This window comes from Anser cygnoides, chromosome 13 (genome assembly GCF_040182565.1).
Source record: "Anser cygnoides isolate HZ-2024a breed goose chromosome 13, Taihu_goose_T2T_genome, whole genome shotgun sequence".
NCBI lineage: Eukaryota > Metazoa > Chordata > Aves > Anseriformes > Anatidae > Anser > Anser cygnoides.
This window is the reverse complement of record NC_089885.1, coordinates 16268486-16296397: the sequence shown is the minus strand read 5'-3', so window position 1 is coordinate 16296397 and position 27912 is coordinate 16268486. Positions and strand designations below refer to the sequence as shown.

The following is a 27912-nucleotide window of genomic DNA, read 5'->3' as shown; positions in this document are numbered from 1 at the left end:
AGACAAATATAGAATTACAGCCAATATGACCTATTCATGTCTTCTGATCAAAGGAAATAACCGTGTACAGCCTTATTTAGATTATAAATGCAAGTTGAGGTTTTACACTAATTTCAGTGACTTTGCAACAAACCTATAAAGAATAAAAAGAAATGTATTGGCTATTTTTGACTTTCAGAAGGCACAGCTGAAAGGTGAGAGAAGAAAGTGGTATGGCTTTGATGCAGATAAAGTACTTAAAGGGGTACTAAATTATATACATATCTTTTTTTCATAATACAGAGATTCACAGTAAGCATAGCAAGTATCATTAATTCTCCATGTGAAAAGTCAGTCTAAACTGTAAAGACAACTTTCAATGGGGAAAGCAAATTCACTGCAAATCAGGGTAGAGGCACGCTGCTGTATCACCATGCAGCTGCCCATTCTGTACCTTTTTTTTTTGAAGAAGAAGAAAATCCATATGCTTGTTTACCAGATTTTTTTCTAAACCATGAAAGTTACTGTAAATGAGTATGAAGATGATAACGCAGAAATCAAATGTTCTAAAATGGCAGTTCTTAGGCAATTTAAGCTGTTCCTTTAGAGAAAAGAATGACAGAATTCTCACTGTGATTATGGAAGCATTCTAGACAACTTTTGATTGTTCTTATTTTAGAATCGTATTTCAAACGTTGATTTATGTCTTAAACTCTGCTGCCTCTAGGAAGACCAATTTATAGGATTAAGTTCTCCTGGCTTGGGAAGCTTTGGTGCAGCTGTTTTCATAGTTGATTATTGTGGATTGTTCAACCCTTTTTTGGAATAGTTTTAAACTGATATATGCGGTTTTTGATTTGGTCTGGATTAATTTCCTGTGTATTGGAACCAGAAGGGAAGATTTCATATCGTACGGATTGATCATTTTTATCTTTCTGTGATATTTTAAAGTTAAATCTTTAAAAGTGTCTGCCAGCAGTTTTTATACATATCCCTTCCCATAGAACAGAAAGGAATTCAAACTACTCTTCTATCATTTGGCTTTCTGGATGTTCTGTATTAGTTCTCTGCAGGACTCTCTTTCTACTCCAAAACTTTGGTTTTACTATAGAGGTTAAAGAGATAATACGATTTAATTATTAACTGTGAAAAAGCATATATTATTTTGAGAGGAAATTGAATGGCAACCTGCATGAAGTAATGATAATCCCATGGTAATTTTTATTAAAATTCTGCTATGTTCGTATGAATAGCTTATATCTTGTCATATGCATCTGAGATGAATATCAAAACTACCTCAATATAAATCCCAACAGGTGTCTCTAATAGACTGGAGGGACATGAGATTACATTGAAATAATGTAAGAGAAGGCTAAATTCTTGCTCTCTAGGTTACCAGATAATTCTGGCCTTGAGGGTTTGTAGTTTCTTTAAGAACTAAATTGTCATGGTAATGATGTAATTTAGTAAGAGCTGTGAAGGAAGAGAGCACTCACCTCAGTGGTCTTCTCCAGGCAGCAAGGTGGTTCTGTGGGTTGTGGTCAGTGGGCTGCTGCTAGCTGGAGCAGATTTTATGCTGGGGGAAAGATGCTGACTTTAGTATGGTTGAGGGAGTGAGTAATTAAAGAGTGCTACTTCCATGCTTCAGGTTGGTTGTTTTACCGTTTCTTATGCTGTAGTGCAAAAATCTTATATGAGGTCAAAGTACTGTGAATGCTCTGTTTTTATTTCTGATTTCTGTTGTGAGCAGCAATGAAATTTCTGATAACTTAATTACTGGTATTATGTAAATGTGTGGAAAATTATAGCATTTGATGTTTGAAATGGGGTGTCAGCAGTGAAAATGTTTACAACATTTGATACATTTTTAGCTTTTTTTTTTTCAAACAAGTGAGAATAACACATCTATCATGATATTTTTCCATACATTTATATTTTGAATTTCTAGTGAAAATCAAATTCAACTGAATCAATTTTATCTAATCAGAGCAACCTAGATGACCAGCGTTTAGTGCTACTACAATGTCTTTGACGTTGATTTTGTTTAAACTTTTAAATCTCCATTAATACAATGAAGAAAAGGGGGTTGGGGGGGGGGGGGGGGAGAAAAGCCAGCAAAAGGTAGAGACAATCATCACCACCCAAGTATCTCGAACACAGCGATCACTGTGTAAGAGGTAAGATACAGCCAGTATTGATAGCTTGGTGCAGAAAAATGTACAACACAACCTTGTGTTGATGGTTTGAGTTGCTGTTGGTTTGAGGCACTGCAAAAGCAGTGGGCAGCTTGGGCAGCCAAGCACACCAGTGTTAATTCTGTGTCTGACAAAAGGTAGTCTAAGCTATTGTGTCACTGCTTCTTTGGAAACTTCTTCAGGGTAATTGACGTTGACAGGAGAGTAACAGTATCTTAGGAGATAGTGAGAACTGTGAAGTCAATTAGAGGTGCAGATGTTTAACTGATATACTACGCTGTGTTGTCCTTTGTGTTGATTTCATAGCATTGTTGAGAATGCAGTAATGCAAGCTTATGAAGAACCTTCGTCTTGGTTAGGGGTTTTATTAAGATGAGGCTCATACAAGTGTTTGATGTGAAAGAGGCAGTAGCATATAAGAAAGGTGGGATTGACGCCTTACAAGCACATTAGTTTTGGTGGGACAAGTTTGTGCTACCAGGATAGTGCATTTGTGTAGGACAAAGCAGATAAAGGACCTACCTGTCTGCCTCTAGAGAGGGATGTGTAGTTGTGATGACTTCAATACGTTGTGGTTTTAGTTATTCTTTTTTTGGTGTGTAACAGCTAACTGTGTCTGAAAAATCAGAGCACGTGAGCTTGGCCTGAGATTAGCTTTTCCATCACAGTATTGCAAATGAAATGTGTTAGAATGAGCTGTAAAGTTATCTAAGGCTTATAGAATTCAATGTGAAACCTGGAAAGTAAGGAGTAGTAAATGGAAATAGTTGCAGTATATCTGGGTGTTAAAAACAAAGACAGCATCTGTTTGTGTTAATGAATATATCACAGTCATTTCTGATTTCACTGGGAAAGTAATGAATATTAAGGTTTTCATGTTGAAGAACATTTGCATTGCACCCTGGAACATATGCTTCTACATAAAAGTAAATAGGCTGACAGTGTAACAGGGATTCAGTACTGTGGCTCAGTGTTAAACATAATATTTTTTCAGAGCTGTCAGAAAAGCAGCGTAATCATCAGGGTGCAGAACTATTGAAATAATCGAACTATTTTGTGGCTATTTTAATTAAATTTCAGCCTAGAAGGAATTTCAATACACCTTTATGGAGTAACTCAGTGAACTTCAATTTTTTCACAATTCCAAAATTGGGAGTCATAAAGTAGTAATGTACAGAGTTGTATCACACAGCGTCTAAAATTCTTACTTGTAGGTGGATTTTCTTTTGTGAGATGTAGGGTACCTGCACTGTTTTTAAGTAGAATAAAATACTTTTTTGGTAACATAAGCATGAAAGCAAGTTTTTAATGTACTGAACTGCTATTGACAGCCTTTTTGATAGTACAAACTTGTTTTAGCTAGCAGATTTGTTAGTTCTGTAGTGTTGACGTTATTCAACAAAAATAGATGCAGATGGACAATTACATGAAGTATACTCAGGGGAATTCTCATCTCTGCTTTATGAAGAAAAACTTCCATCTGGGAGAACTACTCCTGTGCCCTAAGATATATCCTTCTAAGATGCTCCTTCAGGAAATATATCCTAAGATAAGTGGGATTTGAATGTATATTAAATAAAAGGAGTCAAGCACATGATTAATCACGTGATTTGTGATTAAAATAAACCATAACCTAACAGAAATGCTCATGCAATCTGGTTTAGTCAATTGCCTGCCTTCACTCATCAGCGGATGCACGTGAAGAGCTCTCTGCCATACAAGACTGCCTGTTTATCTCTATTCATCTCTGCCCTTTATCTCTTGGTGGTAGCAAAGCCTCTTGATTCTTTACAGACCTTACCAGACTTACCTCAGTGCTTTAAAGTTATACACTAAGCTTTCACCAAAAAAAAAAAAAAAAAGCATTAATTATTTGTGGCAGTCAGAGCAATGAGACATTAAGTAAAAAAAAAAAAAAAATCACAGCAAACTACTCTTTAGAAAAATAGATTCTAAAGATGGAATGCAGAGATAATCTGACTTCAACTTATTAAGTATGCCTTGTAAGCAATAAATCAAATCACTTTGCTGTATAATACAATTACTGCTGTAATTTGTAGTCATTACAATTTGTGCTGAGGTATAACGGGAGACTTGATTTTATGCAGGGTATTGACAGAGAAAGCCCTAGCAACTTTAGCACGGGGACATACTTTGGACCTATTGCCACTTAATTTGCAGATGATTACCTCAGTAGACCTGATAGCTTGTTGTGTCCACCTGTTACAGGGTTACTTATGTCGGGATCGTGCACATAAAGAGGATTAAAATAGTCCACTGTTAGAAACATACAACCTGGTGCATCATTTCCCCTTCCGTTAGGCTCTGCTGTATCAGTGCACTCTGTCTGGTTTGTATTTTTTCTAGCAGGTTGTCTGAAGACAGTAAGTGACTTTTCTACATGCAGTGAATTATTTCAATTAACTTAATAATTTGGCATAGTCTTCTGAATTTGATTACTGTTTACTAAATTAATTGTGATTTGACAGAAATAGATTTTTAACTGTCAGGTTTCACATCTAAGACTGAGCATAAAATTTACTGTCACAAGTTAAGATAAAAAGAGATGTTTTTGCAGGGAAGCGAGGCTTGCCCTGTCCTCCAGGTTCTTTATTACTTCCCTACTAGCTGACATCAGCCATATAATAAAATACAATGGATGTCATAATACAATTGAGGATTCCTTTTCTGATTAAATCCTGTGCTTAATCTGCATCCTGAAAATTATTTATGGCTGTTCGTTCCCCCCTCCCACTGCCCTTTGGTGTCCCTCCTCATGTTAGCTCTATGATATTTTAAGAATGAATCGTTTTCCACTTTTCTGCTCCTTCACAAGTAATAGTGATATTTTTCCATATCTAGTGCCTTTTCTTTTAATTTAAGGGAAGGGATAGTAAGAGAGACATTGAGGAAAAAAAAATAGGTCTTCAGTTCAGTTGGAAGGGACCTACAAAGTAAAGCTAACAGACTATATGGTCACTTTTTCCCTGCCAAGGAAGTAGAACCATCTTGGATTCTCCTCTATTTATTTTTTTATGATTAGACTGAATTTCACAGCTTTGTTCCTACTTAATATTTCCACTGTCCCTATGGCACCTCTTTGTTCTATTTCTTCTTGAGACAAACGCAAAATCTGTTCTGACACTTGTTTGTTATTGTTTTGGTTATTTTAGTGCTCAAATGGTCCTCCAACAGGAGTTTGTATTGGGAGGTATTCCTGGAAGTTTTAGAAGTGAGATTTTCTTTCCATCTGAACTGCCTACCATGAAATGTAACTGTGTTATTTTTATAAACTTAGACTGGCAAAGCAGAGTAAAAATCCAGTTGAGATTACATAGCTATAATTGCATATCTATTACGTATCTATAATCAGCCCTAAAGACAAAGTTAGCTTAGAATACGTTAAAAATCATAAACCTTACAAAAGGAGGATCTGATATGAATTAGCTGGTGTGTGATCGAAGTTGGCATTGCTGCATAACTGAAAGAGTGACTGCTTATCACCTCAAAGACATTATGCAAACAGAATTTCTTGGCTGACAGCAGGCATATCAGCCAGCAGTTACAAAAATACACTACACAGACTTTTCAATTACCACGAACTAGGCAGGGCCATGAACATTCTGTCTTGAAAGAATTCTAAGCACGGTCCATTTTGTTATAATGGCAGAGTGTTCCATCTCCATCCTGTCAGTGCAGTGCAGAGATGATGCTGTTGGGCAAGCACTGGAAGAGGTGGTGGTGTGGGGAAAAGCGTGATGGTAAAATCACAGTACAATACTGACATGCAAAGTAGGACCATTTGCTTTTGCCATCAGCAGTGTTCCTAGACCTGTTGCTTCCCTGCTGAAACTGAATCCTACTGTTAACATTCTTACAAACAAGGATGGACAGTGATTTCAGTACATTTGTCATTTTCTAGTTCAAGTAGTTGCTCTAGTCTTGTTGTCACATCACAAGGTTGAGATTGAAGTGTAAAGTAGGATTTACAAATGAAGGGTGGATCATTTGCCAAATGGTCAGGTAGAGGTTTCTCAGAAACTTTGTCTCTATTTCCTTCTCTTTCTAGTTGGTGTTTGCAGAGAGAAAAGCTGTGGAGGAATCTTGCAGAGATAATTGTGTGAGTAAAAAAAGGTTATCAGCTGCAGCTCATTGCTGGTGCATGACAGTGTTAATCTTTAAAAACAGGACAGTGACAATCTGCTGATGAAACAGTTGATGCAAATGCTACCTTGTGTGTCTTAGGCAAAATCAGACAGAATGGTTTAAATAGTCACTTCTTCCCTAAACTGAATCAGTGAGCTTTGAACTGAAATGCTCTAAAGTAGGTCAGCAGGGATATTAACCTCCTTTTACTGCTGTAGCTTAAGCCTAAACTTAAGATATGGTCAGTGGACTCTATCTGGCCAATCCTCACGACATCCACAATGCCCAGCTAAGGATCTCCAAGTGAAATACTCTCTTGGCTTCTCTGATAGGCTGCAGCATGTGTGATTGTGCTTGTTTGAAGTCAAATACTCAGTTCACTTGAAATTGCAAGGATAAATGAATTGTATTGGCTACATGCAGAGTTTTATCATGTATTCTTTTCTGATGTATTTTCTCTTAACAATTTAAAAGGATACTTTCCTCATTTGGCATGATGCATTTAAAATATATTACATCTCAGGAATTCTAGTTCTCTTGTTGCCAATTTGACCTTCATGTAAATACAAATAAATCCTGTTGTGTATTGCATGGATTAGTCCTTAAAGGATATATAACTTCTCGTGTATCCTAAAGGAAAACTGGTAGCTCAGTTTTGCGTGAAGGTTAGTTACCTCCTGGGAGCTACATATCATTTACATAAAATCTTAATGTTTTAACTTTATTAGGCAATAAATCACCTAAATTTGACCACGTAAGATATGGAAGAACATTACTAACTGAGAGCTCTCACAAGAAATATTAGAGTAAGAAAATAAAGATAAAGATTTTATCAAAATGCTGCTCAAGAATATAAGGATCCTAGACAGTATTTGCCATGGCATTATGATTGCCATTTTGGTGATATTTGCATGCTTTACTGACTCCAGTGGGGGAATCATCGTACTATTTCTCTTAAGAAATAGAAATGAGATATGTGGATAAAGTAACTTGCACAGCATCCTCAGAATTTGGAGTTGTGTAAGCTGTTGAACCTATGTTGTCCAAGTGCTACGCTACTGTCCCTTTTCTTCCACTACTCTTTCTCATAATAGCTAGGACCTAATTTAATCAGCAAGTCTCTTTGTCCCCTTCTCTCTCGATGTATTCTAAAGAGATCCAGTGAACCCTTGACCTTGGTGTATTTGAGCTAAAAGTTCATAGAACTTCCTGAGTTGGAAGGGACCCATAAAGATCATTGAGTCCAGCTCCTGGCACCACACAGGTCAACCCAAAAATTCAGACCATGTGACTAAGAGCACAGTCCAAACGCTTCTTAAACTCTGACAGACTTGGTGCCATGACTACGTCCCTGGGGAGCCTGTTCCAGTGCACAACAATCCTCTCAGTGAAGAGACGTTTCTTCATATCCAGCCTGAACCTCCCCTGTCGCACCTTGACACCATTTCCCTGGGGTCCCATCTCTGGTCACTAAAGAGAATAGATCGGTGCCTACCCCTCCACTCCCCCTTGTGAGGAAGCTGTAGGCCGTGATGAGGTCTCCCCTCAGCCTCCTCTTTTCCAGGTTGAACAAGCCAAGTGACCTCAGCCGTTCCTCGTACGTCTTCCCCTCTAGGCCCTTCACCATCTTTGTACTGTGCATTTGAATATAGTTCAACTTCTAGATTTTTTTAAAATACCTTTTCTGTTACTTTATGATTATAACTTTATTTCTAAGTATGACTTTTTATAAACAAGGACTATTACCTGTAAGTTGGAAAGGCCTATTTATTTTTTTTTGGTAAAATAATTGGCTGTACTTGTAAGATACTGTGAATACAATTCTTCAATGTAAGTTAAGACTTGCATATAAGTCCCCATAAAGGGGAAGGAAGGCAGAAAGAAAACTTTGACCCAAGCAATAGTAGCTAGGAAACCTACATTCATGAGTCTGAGGGATTGGGGGGGAAATAAAAATAATTTTCTGATTAAGCAGACAATGCATGGAAAGACTCCTTATTGCAAATTTCTTATAATTGGCCATTCTAAGTTAGTATGCCTTCATGCATACTAATAAATTTCAGATACTATCTCCTGAGTTACCAAATTATCTTGCACCTTATTAAAGAAAAAAAAAATATGTATATATCAACAGCGACATTTTTTTGTTGTAGTTCTTTGCATATGACCTCTTTTTCAAACTACTTCTCTCAGGAAAAAAAAAAAATCTTTAAAAACGTTATCATAAGGCACTGCATCAAAACAGTTATTCTGTTCTTTTCCTCGATACAAACTTTATTCCCAGAATGCAGAATCCAAATTGCAGTGCTTCAGAAATTCTTTGGAAAAAATACAGGCAAATGTTACTATGATTACAGAGCTGCTCGCATTTGCTTCTCTTTTTCTGCCTAAGCAATGAGAGTGGAAAGGGATTTTTTTTATTCCAACAGTTTGTATGATGCTTTGAAGGGGAGACCCATCTCCACTGAAATTCTTCTAAAACATTTTTAAACTAATACATTTTGGGCCCTGGACTTTTCTGAAGTTGTTTATCCCTATTTTCTGAAAAACGGTTGATTAACCTAGGGTGGGGGGAGAATGTAGTCCAAAAAAGATGTAGTGAAATTGGGATTCAACAACCATCCTTCTTCAATCTAATGGTTGTCAGGTATAAAATATTCAGGTTGTTCTATTTATTGAGTTGCTTCAGTCTCGGGAGTATCTGGCACTGATTAAAATAATAATAATAAATTTAAAGCACAAGTTATTCTTACAGTTTCCTGAATGCAAGTGGAACAGATAAAGTAATGCTTTCTTTTTTTTTTTTAAGTAAATGTTTTTTTGCTTGTTTGTTTTTCCCTAAAATAAACCTCTGAACCCAGAAAGCAGCCTCTGCTGCTTTACTTTTTGAGGATACTTGCATAGATACTTGGAGAGTAATTTCTAGTATGGCTGAATTTAAATGTTTGTGAAAACAGTTCTGATTTTCTTGTCAACAAAGCATCAGCAGCAGCTCTTCCTTGGGATGAAAATACATCTGGAAGCAGCCAGTGGCAGGGTAATGCAACTGAATTGTTCTCCTGAGGATAATAAGCAACCTCTTTTAAAGTAGCAATGATATGGCATAAATGTACTCTCTCAGGACAGAATAAATGACACATTTCCCTGAGGGTCATTATGATTCCACTGCAGAAAGCGTACTGTGAAAAGATAATGCAAATAAAAGATGTTTGTCACAGAAACACACAAGAGTTTGTGTTCGTTGTTTTTTATTTGTTTTTCTCCCCCAAAAAAATCATTTGGGAATGAGAGGACACCTTGTTTTACAAAAGCTGAAGACCTAGAATATTTTACACAGCCCCATTAGGAAGAGATTTTTGTTTCTGGCTGCCATGATAGCATATGTTTTAGGTGGGAATGTCACTGTGGTTATTGTTAAGGTTTTCTGACACTTTTTTTAATAATGTTGAATTTTTACTAGCTCATAACTTTGCCAAGCAACTATATGCAGTTTTCCTTTCTGAATGGCTTTTCTGGATTCATATATAGGTATATGTATTCATATTGCCTTTATTGTTTTATTTTGTTATTTCAGCCAAAGTAGTTGCAGAAGTCTCTGAGAGTTAACCTAAGGAAGTAGTATAGTGCTGGATTATTTTTTATTTGTATTTTTTTTTAACTTTGGATATTACTTTCCCCTCATCCTCTTGAACCTTTTTCTTTTTGGAAAAACTAGGCTTTGGTGCAGAAACTTAACTGGATGACCTTTAGCACTATTATGCCTTCCCTGCCCCTGTGAAAACCTGTCCATGTTTTTTAAATCACAAGACTAAGAATTCTGGCCAATTCTCAGAAAGGCGTATTGCTGTTGTAGTCGATCCTTTCCCAACTCTTCTGCCTGAGCAGGCCCTGTATCATCTGTTCTCACACAGCATCTACATGTTCAGACTGTTAATGAACTACCTCTTCAGACTAACTGAGCATGCACCACCAGCTACGGCTTTGGAAAGTGAAAGGACTGGAAATTTGCCATCCTGAAGGGTAACGGGTGCCTCATGATGCTTGGAGCTTGAAGGAGCGGTGCAAAAAAGGGCACTTGGTTAGAACTGGGAGTTGGTGCTCTCATAATCCCTCCCTGACACAGTGGCAGGGGGTGGGGTGGGGGAACACAATGAAATGTACATAGGAATAGGGTAGGAACAATGTGAAAGGGATACAAGCCTAAAAAAAAAGGAATAGCTGGTGTAACCTTGGTCTGGGAACATTAGTTTTAAAGCTGAACAGCAAAAAAGGACAGGAAGCAGTGCCTGATGGAGAAACAAAGCTTGCTTAGATTGCATGGCCTTTGCTGACACAACAGAAGTGGTGACACTAGAGGGCTTTGTGTGATGTGTTAGAGATAGCTCAAGACTTTTCAGCACTGTAGAAAAAAATTTTTTTTTTTCTTTTTGCACTGGCAGTCAACTGTGCTCTTGAGAAATGGGGTGGAATGGAGGAGAGTAACAGCAGAAATGTTGGAAATGGAAGCTAAATGTTGAAAATTCAAGAGGACTGCAGATATGAAGGTGAGTAAAAAGGGCTGAGAGGAGTCTGAAGTTTCAGGAGGGGAAGTGGGGGACCCAAGAGACTTTCAGACTGCCATTGTCAGAATAAAGATTAGGAAGGAGAGAATAAAGATCAGGAAGGAACACAGTAAAAAAAAAAATCTAGTTTAGGAAACAAAAATCTCAAAAGCACTGAAATGGATGTTGGAGCACTGATAAACCACTGCAGACTTAAATACTTTAATGAAGTGCAATATGTTTTAACCACTTTTCAATTTTTGTCCAAACACAGTATTTTTTTTCTCCATACGATTTTCAAAACATTATGGAGGATGCTTTAAACAGTAGATGTTTCTCATTCTTGCTGCCATACCAGGTGACTCTCTGACAAAGAATTTGGACTCTATGTGCAGTATCGTAATGCAAGATTCACATGTTAAAGAATCTAAATAACTTAAATGCTTATAGCTTTTTTGAAAGAGATAACGCACACAAGTTTAATTTTTGTATTTCTGTGAAATTTATCTTCAAATATTTGATTAAATTTTTGAGAGGTGTCGATTTCAGAAATGAAACAGATTTAATTAAAACTGACCATAAATAAAGAAATAAGTGGAGAGTTGTTTCAGATAAACATGGTATAGGTAAGGATTTTATGTATTTTTGTATTTTACTGGAGGAAAAAAAAAAAAAATTTCCAAATAAATGCTAGTTCTTGAGTCCTCTACCCATTTATGCGTAAAAACATGAAACAGACTGTGCTGTTCCCAGAATGATCTGGCTTCCTAAGCATCACTAAAAATTGTGACTGTCTAATGTAAGTTGCTGGAGAATGTTCAGTGTCTTAATTGGTCTCTACTGGTGTTATGCTCAAAAAACAGTTTCTTTAAGATAGCTAGCAGAACTTTTCTAAGAGAAATAGCAATCAATATTTAAGAGGAATTTATTAAAGGAAAATGTTATCTTCTTTGTCTAGCTCAGTTTACAGTCTTATGCATTCTTCAATGTTAGTCACATTTGTCTATAATTGTATTTCCTTTGTTGATTTCTAAAACTGAATTCAATATAAGATGAAAGTGAGTGACTGAAACGTACATGGAAATCATTTGCCGTTTCTAAAGATAGAGTTCCCACTTACCGCAATGCACAAACTTCTTAGTATTGTAAGAGTAGTGCCTGCTCCCTTACTGCTTTGTGTTGGACAGTTACAGAGAGGTAAAGAAAGTACATCTTAATACCTTAAAAAATTAAAAGTAATGATTGCATTTAAGACTTCACAGCTCTCTAACACTAATAGATATCTTATTAAGAACATGCTACCGCTGTCCAAACATGCAAGTTCATTAAGTACAAAGGATTTTCTGGGTGATTCTTTATCTCAAGTTGTTTGTATCCGCAGGTATCTAAAAATTGAAATGGTAGGTTTTGGATGTGTGGAAATAAAGGCCGTGGGAGAAAGTACTGCAGTACTTTCCATGGCAGGTTTATTGTTTAAGAAATAGCTTTTCTTCTGAGTATTGATAAACAACACAATGCTTAAAATAATGCAAAGAAAAAACTGCAGAATGTCTAAATTATTATTCAAAATCTTGCACTTCGAAGCTAAAAAAAAAAATAATAAATCCTTCTGTCCTCTCCATACAGCTTTCTGAGGAACTGATTGCTGCAGCTGGGATGTGGGTTTGTAGCTGCACTGCATGGATGTGTGGGATTTGCAGGTGGGTATAGGAACTTGCTTCAGGGCTTTTTTGCTATTTTTGAAACCATATATATTTTTTTTTTCTTCGTGCTGATAGGACTTTCAACTGTACATTTAGAGAAGGATTAAACATTTGGAGAAGACTGCTGAAAGGAGGGCAAGCTCACTGCCTGCACTTCAGTTATTTTTTCAGACGTCACTGGACACTTATGTAAAGCTTCAACAATCTTTTTCTTGTTGTTGTTTTAATTAAACTTAAAGCAGTTCTGCTGCTCTCTATCTACTGCTTTCTCTGAAAGCAGATGAACTGACTGAATACAGTGTTCTTTTCTGGTACTGAATTATAATGCTTCATAACATGAGACCACTAACAGAGTACTTTAAATAATGTCAACCTAGTTTACAGGGAATCTAATTCAGATGGATACAGCTTAAATTTTACACAACACAGATAGTGGTTTTTATTTTTATCCTCTATTGTAATGAAAATTTGTACCAACAGTTTTAAACTTTTAATCTAAGAAGGTTGTCAGTCTAAAGATTGGTCAAAAGTAGGACAAAAGTAAATTTCTGACCCTTCAGCAAATCTAGATATCTAGTCCTGCAAAAACTGACCTGCAATTGAATATTTTTAGGAAATAAAGATAGAAGGTGGCAGGGAGATGACAGTTTATAAATTTTTCCTCCATGGAAGCAGAGCACACTAAAATTGCAAGTGATAAAGGTTCTTGTTTGTTTGTTTTTTGCCATGCAGTAGGAAACATTCTGAGTGACTCCAGCATTGTTTTTCTCTTGTCAACAAGATCATTTGAAGAAAAATAGTTATGTTTCTAAAATAATAGTCTCTCCTGTCAAAGAACTGCTGAATGCTTGGTTCTGCTACAAGGATTTTTATGAGAGGAGCAAGAATAATTTAGAAACATCAAGAAAAAAGTGGCTATGCTTGGATGTTTAGAGAATCTACACTGTCTGTTTAGCTATAAATGTGCTGTGGCAGTCAGGAACACTTGCCAAACCTCACTGCAACCAAACTCCACTTTACTTTAAAAGGCTTTATTGGTTGTTGTTGTTGTTTTTCTTTGTTTTGCCTTTTTTTTTTTGAGAGGAACTGACTCTGACTTAATTTATCATATGTCTTCTTCATAATCTGGGTATTCAAAAAATGAAGATGAGTCTCAAAGAAGAGCTTAGGCCCTTAAAATCCTTTACAGCAATTCAGTTATACTGCTATGAAGTATACGCTTACATTTCCTTCATATTGTATTTGTGTATGGGCAGGTGTTCCATGGCATGTATAAAAGATGGAGAGAAAGAATGAAGAAGGAATAGAGGATTAAAAAACATTCTAAATTCACTTTAAAATACATTGTATCAAGTTATATTACTTATGGGCATTTTTCAAATCCTGAAACTAGGCATCCTACACCTTTTGATAGTGTTTGCCTAGAAACATGTATAGCCGTTAACTACTTGAGGTTTTGCACTGACAGGAATTTTTGATGTTTTCTAATTGTTCATACCAATGCTAAAAACCTGCCTGAGTTTTAATACTAACTTTTTCCACAAACTTTTATAACTCAGTGTCAGCACAGGTTTTTCTAGTTATGTCTTGTTTTATATTCTAATTAGGTATAAAAATAGGAAAAAAAAAGCTAATAATGCATGCTCCTGGATTTCCTTTTATAATGGCATTTACTTCTCTCTTCGTTGAAGGAATCTGTTATTATGGTCTCCTTGACACCTTGAAAGTATGCTCTTAGAACTCTCTGCTAAATACACGGTATCTTGAATGTTTTTCAGTATCTGCATATGGTGTTTTTGTTGGTGGTGGTGTTGGCAGTGTTACCGTTAAATTGGCAATATCCTAAGACCTCTAAAAGTGTTCCCGATCAACATTTTCTTTCTGATGGAAATACTATGACTTTTATATTATAAAAGTTGGTTGGTTTAATTTGTTGCTTCGTCAGCAAGATATCTTTGTTGTTTTTTTTTTTTAATGTAAGAATATCTTTTGTATCTCTTCTGCTAGAGGCAACAATACTGTTAACCAATATACATACAAAAGAGATTGCAGTTCTGTAATTCAAAAGCTAAGCATAGTGTAATTATGACGTATGAAGTAGATATTTATGTTTATCTGAGCACAAATGTATCCCAACAACTGAGTTACAAAGCAGTACCAATTTATACAAGTCAAGGCCTAGTTTTCAACTTAAAACAGCTTCTAAAAGAAGAGATGAAATTTATGAAGATATCTGACAAAAACTCATACTGGCAAATTGTAGATGCTTTCAAGCAACAACCAAATTCTTTTGCCCGTGTATTTTACTCTGGCTTTCATCAGTGTAAAGGCATTACATTACTCCCTCTGAAAACAGAGATATCTAAGAAAGACAAAGTAAGGGAAAAATCTATAGCCGAATCTATTATTCGCCTCTTGCCTAAAACAAGAGAAAAGCTCATTGCTGCAGTGGTCTAATGAGTCCATCTGTGTTGGCCCTCAACTCTTAATGAAAGAGTTGAGCTCTCTCCAGTCACAAATATGATTTCTAGAGCAAGACACAAAGGTAATAGATTTTACTTTTGATTCCACAAGAAAACTTGGAGCATTCAAAACTTGAGCATGTACAGAGCAAATTAGCTTGGAGAGAATGAACAAAGGTAGGGAAGGTATTTTACAATTAATGTAGAAGTAGACTACCACCTAAAACTTCACTTGTTTGGCCAGTTCAGGTTTCAGTGATCTTGGGTACTTCCCTATTCATTCATAAAATGATCATTTTCCCTGTTGAGGATAAATTTTGAAAATAAAACTGCTGTAAAATACCTCACTGAGATAGTGATAAAATGTGAGGGTGATACGGTTCAAGAAGGGTTATGCTTATAAAAAATATGACTGGCGCAAGACTGATTGCTTCAGAACATCTATGCTAAACTTTTTTTCTTAATCCCTTTCTGTACTGCCGCTAACCTGAAGTTTTCTGATGGAAAAGACAGGAATAGCCACTTAACCAGACCTAAGACCTTGCTCCTCTCACCCCCTAATGAATGTTAGGAGAACCATGCTGATAGGTCTCTTATTATCAGGTCTTCAATTTTGACTTGAAATAACTTTCTTTCTGAAGCTTTTTCAAAAACTGACCTTTTCATAATGCCTTTTAATAAATTGTCACATTCTGATGAAAATTATCTTGGAAAAAATCCTGGCCTACCATAATTGCAAGCACTTGCCTTTAACTTCCATTTTAGGGGGGAGGGGTGATCACACATCCACAAACTCAAACCTTTATGACACTTCTGATCAACCCTTATTTTTATGGAGTGTCCGTTCTGTTCTCAGCAACAGGCTTTTTTCTGATCTTCCTTTTTAACTAAAAAGCTTTGGTATCTGTAGAGCCATACAACAAGCACTAAGCAAGAACCAACATTCTTCATAATTAATTAAAGCCTAGCACATTTTTAAGCTCTTCTCGTCAGGCCACCCGGATTTTGGGAGCAGATGTGCAAATTCTCTATCTCCTTTCATTCCAGTTTAGTAATAAAGGAGCAGTTTCATGGCCATCTGATTCTTTTCACCTTGTATTCACAATAGGTTCAAATACCCTTGCTTACTGTATAATTACTTGACCAGTTAGTTGGTAGACCTTGGGACTGGTTCTTTTTTTTTCATGTGGCAAGAAACAGAAGTGAGTCACAATTACTCCCCCTGAGAAGAGAAAGGATGAAACAGAAAAGAATTATTTGCTTTCAGGCACACTAGAGCTGCACATGTGATACACCATCCTTTCCTCAAGACCATACTGAATTAAGATATAGCCTGAAATTATCTTTTGTAGCCTCCTGGATGAGGACTGCTTGTAAAGCATGCTTAGTTATCTATCTAGGATTTACAGACATGTAAAGCTGTGCCACACTTCTATTATTCAGACATATTTTGAACTGTTTGATACCTAAGAAAAATGTTCCCTTTCAATTAAACAATGTTTTCAATCGTTTTGAAAAATATTTCAAACAAATGTTTTTAATTTTCTGCTTCCATCAAGTTTAGAAGCTTCTCCACAGTTAAATATATAAAAAAACCTTTCTCAGACTTCTCTGTCTTCAAATGTCTCCCTTTCCCACTGTATTCTAACATCCATCTCTCTCTTGGAGACAGCAGTCAGCACATTGGATTCTGCCTTAGCTACTGTACTAAATTTCCTTGGGAGCATGGGAAAAGCAGAATCTATACCACTAGCTCATAGCAGTAATCTCCACTTGGTTTTAGGCTCCATGTTATGCAACTTGTGAGATTCACCACAGGAAAGTAAAACGTACCAAGAAAATATATAAAAAATACCCCAAAGATTTAACATTTATAAAAAATCAAATCTCAGGATAGATGTCATTACATATATCTGTAAGGCATCGCTAAAATAAACAGTTTCCTCAGGAGCCTGGCAATACATCATATTTGTTTACTCTCGGGAAGAATTTTTGCATAATCATTATAAACACAGGGACTGAAAGGGTTTCCTGGATCACCAAATACAGCAAAACATTGCTGTAGGCAACTGTATCATATAAACCCTCAATAAAGTCGTAGAGTTTCATTTTAAGTTAATGAATTTTGCCCTTACTCACCCTTCTGAAAGGTAATTCTGCTTGCCCACTTGTCTGATAACTAAGAAGCAGTTTCCATTCTAAATTTGTTCCTGCATATGTCATTCCTGTACAATTGTACAATTAACAATTTAAGAGTATCTGAAATTAATTTTTCTGGATCTTGAATCTGCCCAGTCCAACACAGTTCAAGATCACTTCAGCATTTCCTTGATTCAAGTTATCACATAATTCTTCAGTCAGATGCTAGTACTAATACTGGCAGCATGTAGATGGTGAATTTTAACTGCACTAAGCGTGTCTTTCGCTACACTCAGTCATAAAAAAAATACCAATATGCATTATTAGCCTGTAACTCTTGCTTCAGTGTCCTCATTAAAAAAAAAGATGTTCTTAGATAATTCAGAAACGAATCAGACCACTCTTAATGTATTTATTTAATGTATCCATCAGAATAGTTATGCCATAAGGATCTTCAGATACACTAGTACATGGGAAAGTTCTTCCTTAAAGAAAGAACCTTATGTGCCTTGTGATGCAAAATGATGTGTCTCAAATTCAGTTAAGAGAGTCATAATTTTTGAGTAGTTTAAGCTACCATTGACTATTATTATCCTAGATTCTGTTTGTGAAGTGTCCTATGACCTTGCTGTAAGGGATTTTAAAAATATTTGTTCCATATAAACTTTAGGTGTTCAGGATGACTTTCTGTAGTCTGCCAGCCAGCTGCAAATTACTTTCCAGTTGTCTGTACTTACAGATTGGTGTTCAGGGAAGAAAAGAGACTAAGTAAGAAGATGGTATTAATGAGATGGAGACAAGGTTTTTCCACATTTTGTATTAGACTGTTAATCTACCCAGTCTCTGCCAGATCTTTTCTCCAAGTAAGTGCTTATGATGAAAGCTTTTATATCCATTGTGCAGACTATGTGCTGCAAGTCTGTAAAAAGGAACAAGACTTTTAACTGATTTTTAAAGCTATTTTGGTAAGCCTGTGTAATTTTTGAATAAAAAAGTGAAATATTTGCAACACTTTTTATAGCTAAGTGCTCTCTGCAGAACTGTTAGAGTAATATAATCACAGGTTACTTTTTTGGTTTCTGATAGTTGACTTGAAATAAAAAAAACAAACAAACAAACAAACCCCTTAGTGATTGGTGGTGGTGGTGAATTAAAGATATATTGCAAATGCGAGGGATTGTACTCAAGGGGAAAAAAGGGCGGGGGTGGATGAAAGATTTCGAGCATAGTGTTTGAACACATTATGAGATGTTTATGAAACAAAGAACAGTCAAATAAAAAAAATGACAAAAGGCAATATTTCCCAATTAAAAAAAAAAAAAAAAACACTCCCCAAATCTTGAGAGCTAGGAAACCTTTAAAGAAGCAAGCAGAATCATCCCCCCCAGACCCCCAATTCTTAAGCATATTTGATACATTTCTGTTGCTGTCTCTGCTGGTGAGTTCTTCCTACTCTTCCATGGCTCCATAGATTCCAGATGTCTTTATTTCAGAAGAGATCATAACTAATAAGTGCTAGTATAGAATATATTTCATCATTCATGGATTTCTTGTAAACAGAGATAGGGTGAAGCTTAATTAGATTTGAATCCAGTGGTGTGGGGTTTTTATTTTTAAACAGGGCATGGTGATTTCCAATCGGCACTGCATGTATCACCCAACTTTTACATTCTTCTGGTGTGTTCTGTAAGTAATGAGATTTCTAGAACAGCAGAATGCACTGCAGGCACATTGGTCTGGGACTCACAACTCTTTAAATTTATTCCTCACTCTACCACTCACCTGCTGTGTGACTTCTATAAAAATCACTTCAGCTCATTCATTTTCATTGGCACCCTTTGCTATAACTTTTCTATACAGGTAGTGACCTCCTAGGATAGTAAAGCAACTTTATAATTGGAAGTTGGGCTTTTTAACCTCCTCTGTGTAAATACTGTCCCTCTCCCTCTATAACTAAAATTCAGTCCTGTTAAAAGTATGATCCCCAGATAGAACAATTAAAACGTCCTAACCTTTTTATCAATATCAAAATTCTATGCAACAAACAGAAAAATCACTGTGAAATTATGGTAATGAAGAGGATAATGTAAAGTAAGTTTGAAGGAGATGCTCCTGTGCATCAGTCAACAGCTAGAATTAAAAACCATTGTAAATGGCATCCTCTTAGGCATTCTCAGCACAGGAAGCAAGGAACTGACAAGTAGAATGAAGTAATAAGGCTGTCTCTCATTTCCAAGTATAGTCTTTCTTGGACTAGACTGCAGTCTTCCCTGTGCCTTACTCTCACTCGTGCATGTGCCCCTTTTTTTTTGATGGCAGGAAGAAGAACCTCAGACTCAAGGCTTTCCTTAATGACAATCTGATAAAAGAAAATGTAGTTTTCTATGAAAGGTTTGCTATTATCTGCTATGATAAAATAGTTCTGCATTAACAATAGTTGAAACTCTCCTTTTGATTTTCCCTTTCTACAAGATTGTTACAACTTCACTGCTCTCTAAGTCAGCAAAAGTAGAAAATGTGGAGAATGGCAATAAGAAAAGATGTGAAATGATGAATTGCATTAAGTACCAAAAATATGTAGGAAGAAGAATAAGAATGACTGTTAAAGAAATCATATCATGAAAGATAGGAAATCTCATAAAACATCAGTCATTATTATTCTGCATGTTTGCTGCCACAGTAAAGGCAATAAAACAAAAACATATGCATTCTTTTGTGTAGCACAGAAAGACAGGATCTAAGGAAAAATAACAGTAAAGTACTAGATAGTACTGTCAGCTAAAATAGAATAGATTCCAGTGCTGCAATTTGCAGTATCCTGCAGTGTTTGCAGAAGTTTGTTGTTTTGTTTTGTTTTTTTCTCAAGCATTACTAATGTTAGAACTTCAGACAATTTCCTTGAATCTTTGTGGAACATGTTCTGTTAATCCTACAATGTTAGCAACTTCCTGATGTTTTGGCCTGACACCTGTATGCAAAACTCCCAAGAAGGTTGTGATTAAACACAAAAAGCAACAAGCAATTCTTTCTAATTTGCTCCCTGTTTTAAGAGATACTACTTTCATACATTGCCACATAACATTCACTTTAGCATACACATAAGAAATGCAAAATTGTAAGGGCTAGTCAGCGGCCTACTCCTGTAGTAGGTTACAGTAAAGGAGCACTGCAAAATGAATGTCAAACCTGTTACATGGTTCCCAGATTCATCTTTTGCTTCCCCCTTGCTGCATAGAGAGACCGTTTAAATAAATAAATACTAATAAAAATAATGATCTTGGCATACGGTTAAACTCACAGTGTGGAATCAAATCTCTAACAGGATGGATGGTCACTTTCTGGGTAGCAACAGGAGTTTCTATCACAAGAATCCTTGCAATGGCATTTTCAGATGGGCCGGGGATGACTTCTCGAGCTCGTGTCTTGCTGAAATTTTACATCCAGCTGGCCAGTAATCTTATGTGTTCATTCCAGTTTAGGCATGATCCCCTGCTATCGATTATCTCAAACCACTGTTGTGGGTTAGGCCCAATAGGCAGCTAAGCACCACAGAGCCACTCACTCACATTGCCCCAGAAGGACAGGGAAGAGAACTGGAAAGGTGAAAGTGAAAAAACTCATGGGATGACAGATAAAGACAGTTTAATTGTTAAATCAAAAGCTACACACAGAAGTAAAGCAGAAGAATTCATTCAGTAGTTCCCAGGGGCAGGCAGATGTTTAGCCACTTCCAGGAAAGCAGGGCCTCATCACACCTAACAGTTACTTGGGAAGACAAATGTCATGACACTGAACATCCACCCTTGAGCTTTTACTGTTTAGCATGATTTCATATGGCATGGATTATCCCTTTGGTCAGTTGGGGTCAGCTGTCCTGGCTGTGTCCCCTCCCAGCCCCTTGTGCACCCCAACCTACTCACAGGCAGGGCAGTGAGAAACAAAAAAGACCTTGACTCTGCATAAGCACTGCTCAACAACAGCTAAAACACCAACATTGTCTTAGTCACAAATTCAAAGCATAGCACCTTATGGGCTGCTATGAAGAAAATCAGCTCCATCCCAGACAGAGCCAGTACATCCATTCAGAAAATCTGAACAACTATTGAAATTGTCTAATGATTGGCACCATTTCTGTATCACCAAGAAGATTTTCTTCTATTTACCAGTATTTTATTTAGGTATGACTTGGTCAGTTCTACAGCAGAAACCACCTGAAAGTCTATAGAAGGGACAGACTGTCTAGCCAAGATATTACTACTTATTTACTTACGCCTAAAGCTTACTTACTACTTATTTACTTACACGTATCAAAGAGCTTCAGAGAAGCAAACCACATTTTCTTGGTTTTCTTTTTCTTTAAAATAGCTCCTCTCAAAATTTAGGTTTTATTAATGCCTCGGATTTAGTAGTTATACCCTTTTGTCTATCACCAAAGAACTGAACAAAGTTATGTGAACACCCCAAAAAGCTGCTACTAAGCAAAATGAAAACCTTTTATACCCAAGCTGAGCACATACAATAAACCTATCAGTTGCCATCACTGATATATTGTTATATTGTTTATTCTATAACATAATTGGAGTTGGGTGCCGAGGACATTGTTCTATAACATAATTGGAGTTGGGTGCATTTTTAAAAGTCAATCTACAGAATATGATGATGCTGATGAAATTTTAAGAATGTAACTTGTTACATTTTATTGTGTTAAATCACTAAACCCTGCAAATGCACATCTCCTCTGTAGCATCCATCTTCTTAATGACAGAAGCAACAATTGGATGTTTTGTTTTGATGAGCCGCTCAAATGTCACTTACCCTCTTAAGCACTATCCCAAGTAGCCCTGTCATTGAAGACTATAGAAACATGGTACAAACAGGGCAGAACTTGAATTACTGCTTATTCATAAAAGTAGTTCTTTAAGAAGAAATCAGAAGTGCCATGTTAACCAATAGCAGTATTGTTCCTAGTTGTTTGAAATTTAGGGACTTTCTATCTTTTATAGCTTTTACAAGCCCAGAGTTTTTTAAAAAAAAAATGGTAAAATTAATTTTAAATCATTTGACCTAAGCTTAAGATATAAATTTATCTCCTTTCAGCAGTTGTCTTCAGATTTTAAAGAGAACCAGACTTCTCTTTAAGCCTGCAGTCTTCTCTTTAACACTAATTAGTTCTGAAGCAATGAAGGGGATTGATCAGCATATGCATCTATGACCAAAACTTGAAATTGTCTTGTGGATTTACTTACCAATTTCTGACGTTTTGGATCTGAGGTTTCCAGAAGGACAAAGCATAGAACCCACTAATTTCCATCTTAAAAGTTCCAACTTTTGTCTTTCTTTGATGTGTGCATCCAGAATGAGTGCCTGTGAAAACATGGCAATTAATTGTGCATGAAAGTAATTAGTTCAGAGTAAAATTCACAAAGAATAACAATCTCTCCTGTCTCTGTCTCAAAGATATTGTCCCAGAATGCCCTCCTTCCAGAAGGATGCTCAAGAATTCTGGGAAATATACAACATTGAAAGGAATATTCATATAAAAAATACAGTGGTGGTCCTCAAAACAATCAATTTTTGGACAAGAAAGTTAAAAAATAAACAAGAGAGCCAACCAGGTCTGGAAAAAATGGAAATGAGTCAGAATTTGTATTCTGAAGGAGAACTGAAACAGAGCAAAAGAAGAAAACATAGCAGCTTCAAGAATACAAATGGTAAATTATTAATGCAAGACAGGACAGTATGATTAAGTTGTTTAATGTACTGTGTAAAGCACCAGAACAGTTGGCTTAATATATTTAACCAGGAAAGCAAAAAAAAATAAAAAGTCATGAGTCCAGTCTGTAGTAAGTTCTTAAGTGATTTTTTCCCCATTTTTTGAATGAAATTTTTTTTTTGTTTGTTTTTCCCCTTTTGTACTCATTCCTGGCAGAACTGTATTGCAGTACAGAAGTACCTCAATAATAAAAATACCAGTTCCAGTCAATGCCAAGTTCTACCTGACTGTATTTTACTGTGTATATTCTAGATGTTTAGCTGCACAACCTGAACTAAGTTAATGAGGCCTGCTCACCCCAGAAATTAATAGACCATTTAATTGTTTTACTGTATATTTATACAGTTTATCTCAGCTAAATCTCAGAGATACAAAGGGTATGGGTAGATACCCACAGGATTTTCATCAAATGTTACTGTACTTTCTCATGATAAACTTTTCCCTTCAACACATCTTGAATTTCATTGTTTTTATCATCCTTACACTAACAAAAAATTAGCAATAATGCCTACTACTTACCCTCAAACCATCTGCAATGGGCAAGGAAGAAGGGGAGCCTCTGCTATTCTGATTCCCTAGAGAGAGAATCTGCAAATCTGTATTCGCAGCAGAGGGCTGGTTAGAATTAGAGCCAGCCCATTAAAAGTAAAAAGCCACTGAAGCTTTTTATTTATATAAACATATATATGTATGTGTATGCACACACACAACATATAGATGGAGAAACACATATCAGCACTGCATCAGAAAGAAAATCAAATGAACTTTATCACATACAGAAGAACAATTTCTGTTCTCACAGACACAGCACATTCATACAATCAATAGGAGTGGAATTTGGATCACTGAGTATTGAAAGTGATCCATGTATGCCTTAAGGAATATATCACTGAAGAACGGTAGACTGCTTGTGACATAAGCCAATAACTGGTCCTCTCAAGAGAAAATGTTGTCGAGAACAAATGTCATTTCTCTGCAGGGAGTAAATGAGCAAAAGTCTGTTCACTGGGACTCTCTTTCTTCCACACTGAAGAATTCACTTCACTGGAAACACTGCCTTCCTCTACATTACATACACTCCAGTGAAAACAGAAGAGTGTCTTACTACTTCCGCCTCAAGGACAGAATAACCTTAAAGTTATTCCAAATGGAGTTATATCTTAAAAGACCTTACAGAAAGTCTAACAATCAAACATGACAAGAGACACTTGTCATTTATGTTGAGTTGATAAAATACTCAACTGTTAAGTGATGAGCTTGCAGGCAATATACAAATTCATTTTCCCACAGTCATAAAATATAGTGAAAAACAGATTCATAGGAATGTTTTGTAATTGTAGTTATGGTAGTTCCTGTCTCTTTCCATCCTCCATAGGTATTAATCAGTACAGAGTACCATCCTATTTTCTATTGACTATAGACAAACCCCAAAGTTTAAACCAATTTTTTTGACTATTGCTACACATGCTGAAAAAAAAAAGAAAAAAAAAGAAAAAAAAAGTTTTATGCTATGCTTACATTTACCCCAAAGCATAAAATGCCAAAGTTACTAGATATGTTATCAGTTATATACTGCTTACCAGTCTCAGCTCTTTATTATGATAAATTATACAGCTCAACTACAAAAATAAAAGTTGCCACAAATCAGGGACTTAATGATTAGTAAAGCAGAAGGAATGGGGGAATATGCTAACACCATTAGAGGCAACGGTTGTCCTTCTTCAAAAGGGTAATTCAATTTGTTATTCAACGTGTTATTCAACAGGTAAGTAATTAAATATTTCACTTACTTGAATATAATTTAGCATACCCTATCTTGCAACACCTACTGTCAAGGCTACAGCAGCTGTTATCAGAACTACAATTAGTTTTTTTGGTCTCACTGTAATGATTTGTATTTGTAGGACAGTAGTCTTAATTTCTAAAAATATCATAAATTGAAAAAAAAAAGTTTTCATTTGGATTGCAAATGAAGTAAGTTGCTTTTATATCACTTCCTATGTTTTCTTGATGCCTACACTTCCTCTAGAACTACTTAAACTGAAATTTTAATTGAAAAGTTAATCTTCTAAAAATAATATTAATTAATGTAGTTTTCCTTGTATTCCCCTGTTACCCTCTGTCCTTTTAGTTCCAGGTTTTCACTTGTAATGGCCTAAAGCACTACTACAGACTTCCTGGAGGAGAAACAAATTTGTGCCAGCTTGCTGAATAACCTCAGTAATGTTCAGCCACTCAGAACTTCTCCATCTGTGTGTCCATCCATCCGAAGAACCAGATGCTCTGAAAAACACTTCATCCACCTTGCCTGATGTATCAATATCTGAAATATGTTGCTACCATAACTGCAGTTTTCAGCCCCACAAGCAAAGCCAGCAACCAACCTCTCTGGAGCCCTCAACTGTTTTGTCAGTTGGTCAGGTGCAGCATTTTCTTTACAAGTCAACTGTTTCTGCTGCTAGAACTACGGGGAAGTCTGAAAAAAATAATATATATATATGTATATATATTGTATATATAAAGCAAAAGTTGCCCCAAAACAAAAGCAAAAGTTGCCCCAAATCAGGGAATTAATTTTTGGGGTTATATATACACCAATATATATAACAGTTCAAAAATAATTCATATAGTTTTTATATGTGTTTTTTTTTTCCCAGAGAAAATGAAATCTCTAATTGGAAGCATTATAATAAAAACTAACAGAAAGCAACCATATCACCAAGGGAGAAATTCAGAGGATATGCAGATTTCATCAGGACGAGAAGCTACAGTTTCTATTTATAAACTATGTCCGTTGGTTTTCCACTAATAGGCATTTATACAGCTTAATTATTTATTTTTCAAATTAGATAAAAAGATAACTGCATAAAATATATGGATTTATTATCATAAATCACTGCAACTTTTCTCTGCTATACTGACTTGACTGAACAAGTACCCTGATCAGGAGCTTCGGCCCACCTCCGAAAAAAAGAAAAAAAAAATTAAGCCATGTTCTTAGGATCAAAAGAAGGATGTATATGAATGTAAACAATCTAAATTTCACTCAGTACAAGGTAATCAGGAAAAAAATATTTGATTTACATCTACCAGACAGATATTTCCCACTATACTCTTTTTCAAAGCATTGCGAAAGAGTTGTTCATTATATATTACGGTTAAAAGAGTCCTGTGATTAATTCTGCAGGAAGTTGAGTTAAATATCTTCAGTCCAACTACCAGAGTGCTAATAATGTTGTAGAAAAAGTTTAAGAGTGACTTATCACTAAAGAGTGAATAGTTACTGAAATTTGGTATTTGCTTTAACCCGGGAATTTTGTTGAAAATTCCTTAGACTACAGAAAAGTTATTTACTATGTACAGCAAATTAGTTTTTAATGGTAAATAGTAATAATACAGTTGCAAGTCACAGAAGCCAGTGAACTGTGTTAATGAATAACACTTGCAAAAAGTGTCTATGCTTTTTATTAGATTTTTTAAATTATTTTTTCATATTATTTAAGATAAATATTCCATGAGTTAAGCATTGAAGCCGTTGCCTTAGGCAATTGTTTACTGCTGGAACATCTGTGGAAGCTGAAGTTACTACCTCCCAACTGTTTGTTACCATTACTTCTTTGCCAAAATTTGCTAGCCCCATAGAAAATGATGTTGCTCAGCCAGCAGAATGAATCTTACAAGCATTCCCTCATTTGTTTCAGTATAAAGTTAGCTAGTTAACTTAAATCCAACCATTCATACATTTTGCAGAATCATATGATAAAATTTCTGCTAAACATTGAACACCGAACATTTAATCTTATGTACATTTCACAGGATGGTAAGAATCAAGGCACACAAAAAAAATTTAAACTCATCTTGAAGTTTGTCTAAATCTTTTTATCCTGAAACAGCTTTAAAATGTTGGTATTACCAATCTTTAGTGATTTGCTTCATTACAGCTAAGTTAGATCTTTGTTGCAAGGTATGAACAGCTGCTGCAGTGAGAATCAATAACAGAACGCTACAAGACTCCTACAGCAGCAGAAAAAGCATCGAGACGAGTGGCCGTGACACTACACAGTACACTGCTCTGCAGCTACTCGTTAACACTTTTATGCTGTGTTGATATAAATACGCACAGGGAATCTAACAAAAACATTCAAGCAGAAAATCTGCAATGCTGTCGGGAGCTTATCGGATGTATTCACTTGACTTTTCCTCCAAGTTCCCATTTAGAAATTACAACAGCATTGTTTTGCATTCAGAACTGAGGAGGAGTCTGGATCTGACTGCTCTGGACTAGATTCTCTTGCTCTATTAAAACCATTTGTCCCAGTGCAAAATAGACATGCAGAGATGGGAAGGTAAGAATTAGAACTATACTTTATATACAGCTTGTCCATTAATTTTGCCATCTACCTCCCACTAATATAAGTTGACAAAACTGAGTAACTGTCATGATCAGGACAGAGTTAGAACTGTAGTATACCCAGTCTTCTCCAGCTGGAAGTCTTTGGACAGAGGTATAAGATTTGTCTCTAGCATCTGTAGCCAACATCAGGCTTAGATGTCTTTGCATCATGGAAGTGCACGCTCTTTCTGAAATAGCAATAATCTCCAATTACAGTCTGCACTGCATGAATACAGCATTAAAATCATGTGCAGGGAAAAACCTCCTATTCAGAGAATATCCTCGATAAAGAAGAAGAGTTTCTTGTGTGTCAATTAGGCCTACATAGAGATTTTTTGTTTTGTTTTATTTTTATGTAGGACAGGACTACTGGTTTTAGTCTTACCATTGGATTCATTTATAGATGCTGACCCTGACATATAATCTTCAATAACAGCTGTGCTTTTATATCTAATTTCCATCTTTCAGCTGAGACACTAGCATTCCTTATTCAATGTTCTCCTCTCTCAAGCATTACCTCAGATTAATTGGCACTGTATAAAATAAGTTGCTGGGTGCACAATGGTAACCATGGTAGCCTT

At 36.0% G+C, this 27912-nt stretch overlaps 2 long non-coding RNA genes across 5 annotated transcripts in view; one reads left to right on the top strand and one right to left on the bottom strand.

Moving 5' to 3' along the window:
- Window positions 1-27912, bottom strand: part of LOC106037415 (uncharacterized) — a 165259-nt gene that overhangs the window by 44463 nt on the left and 92884 nt on the right. For both annotated transcript variants that reach the window (XR_007168919.2, XR_007168914.2), the window contains exons 4-5: window positions 22412-22529; window positions 1476-1555 (exon numbers count right to left, since the gene is read on the bottom strand). This is a non-coding gene — a long non-coding RNA (uncharacterized lncRNA). The remainder of the gene's footprint in view (window positions 1-1475; window positions 1556-22411; window positions 22530-27912) is intronic.
- Window positions 1389-26251, top strand: LOC106037413 (uncharacterized). 3 transcript variants are annotated; one of them, XR_010834762.1, is made up of 4 exons: window positions 1389-1627; window positions 10760-10864; window positions 12488-12561; window positions 25070-26251. It is a non-coding gene; the product is annotated as an uncharacterized lncRNA (long non-coding RNA). The 3 variants fall into 3 exon arrangements; XR_001208001.3 differs by lacking the exon at window positions 25070-26251 and adding an exon at window positions 12640-13169 and having other exon boundaries at window positions 1390-1627; XR_010834761.1 differs by lacking the exons at window positions 1389-1627; window positions 25070-26251 and adding exons at window positions 10212-10340; window positions 12640-13169.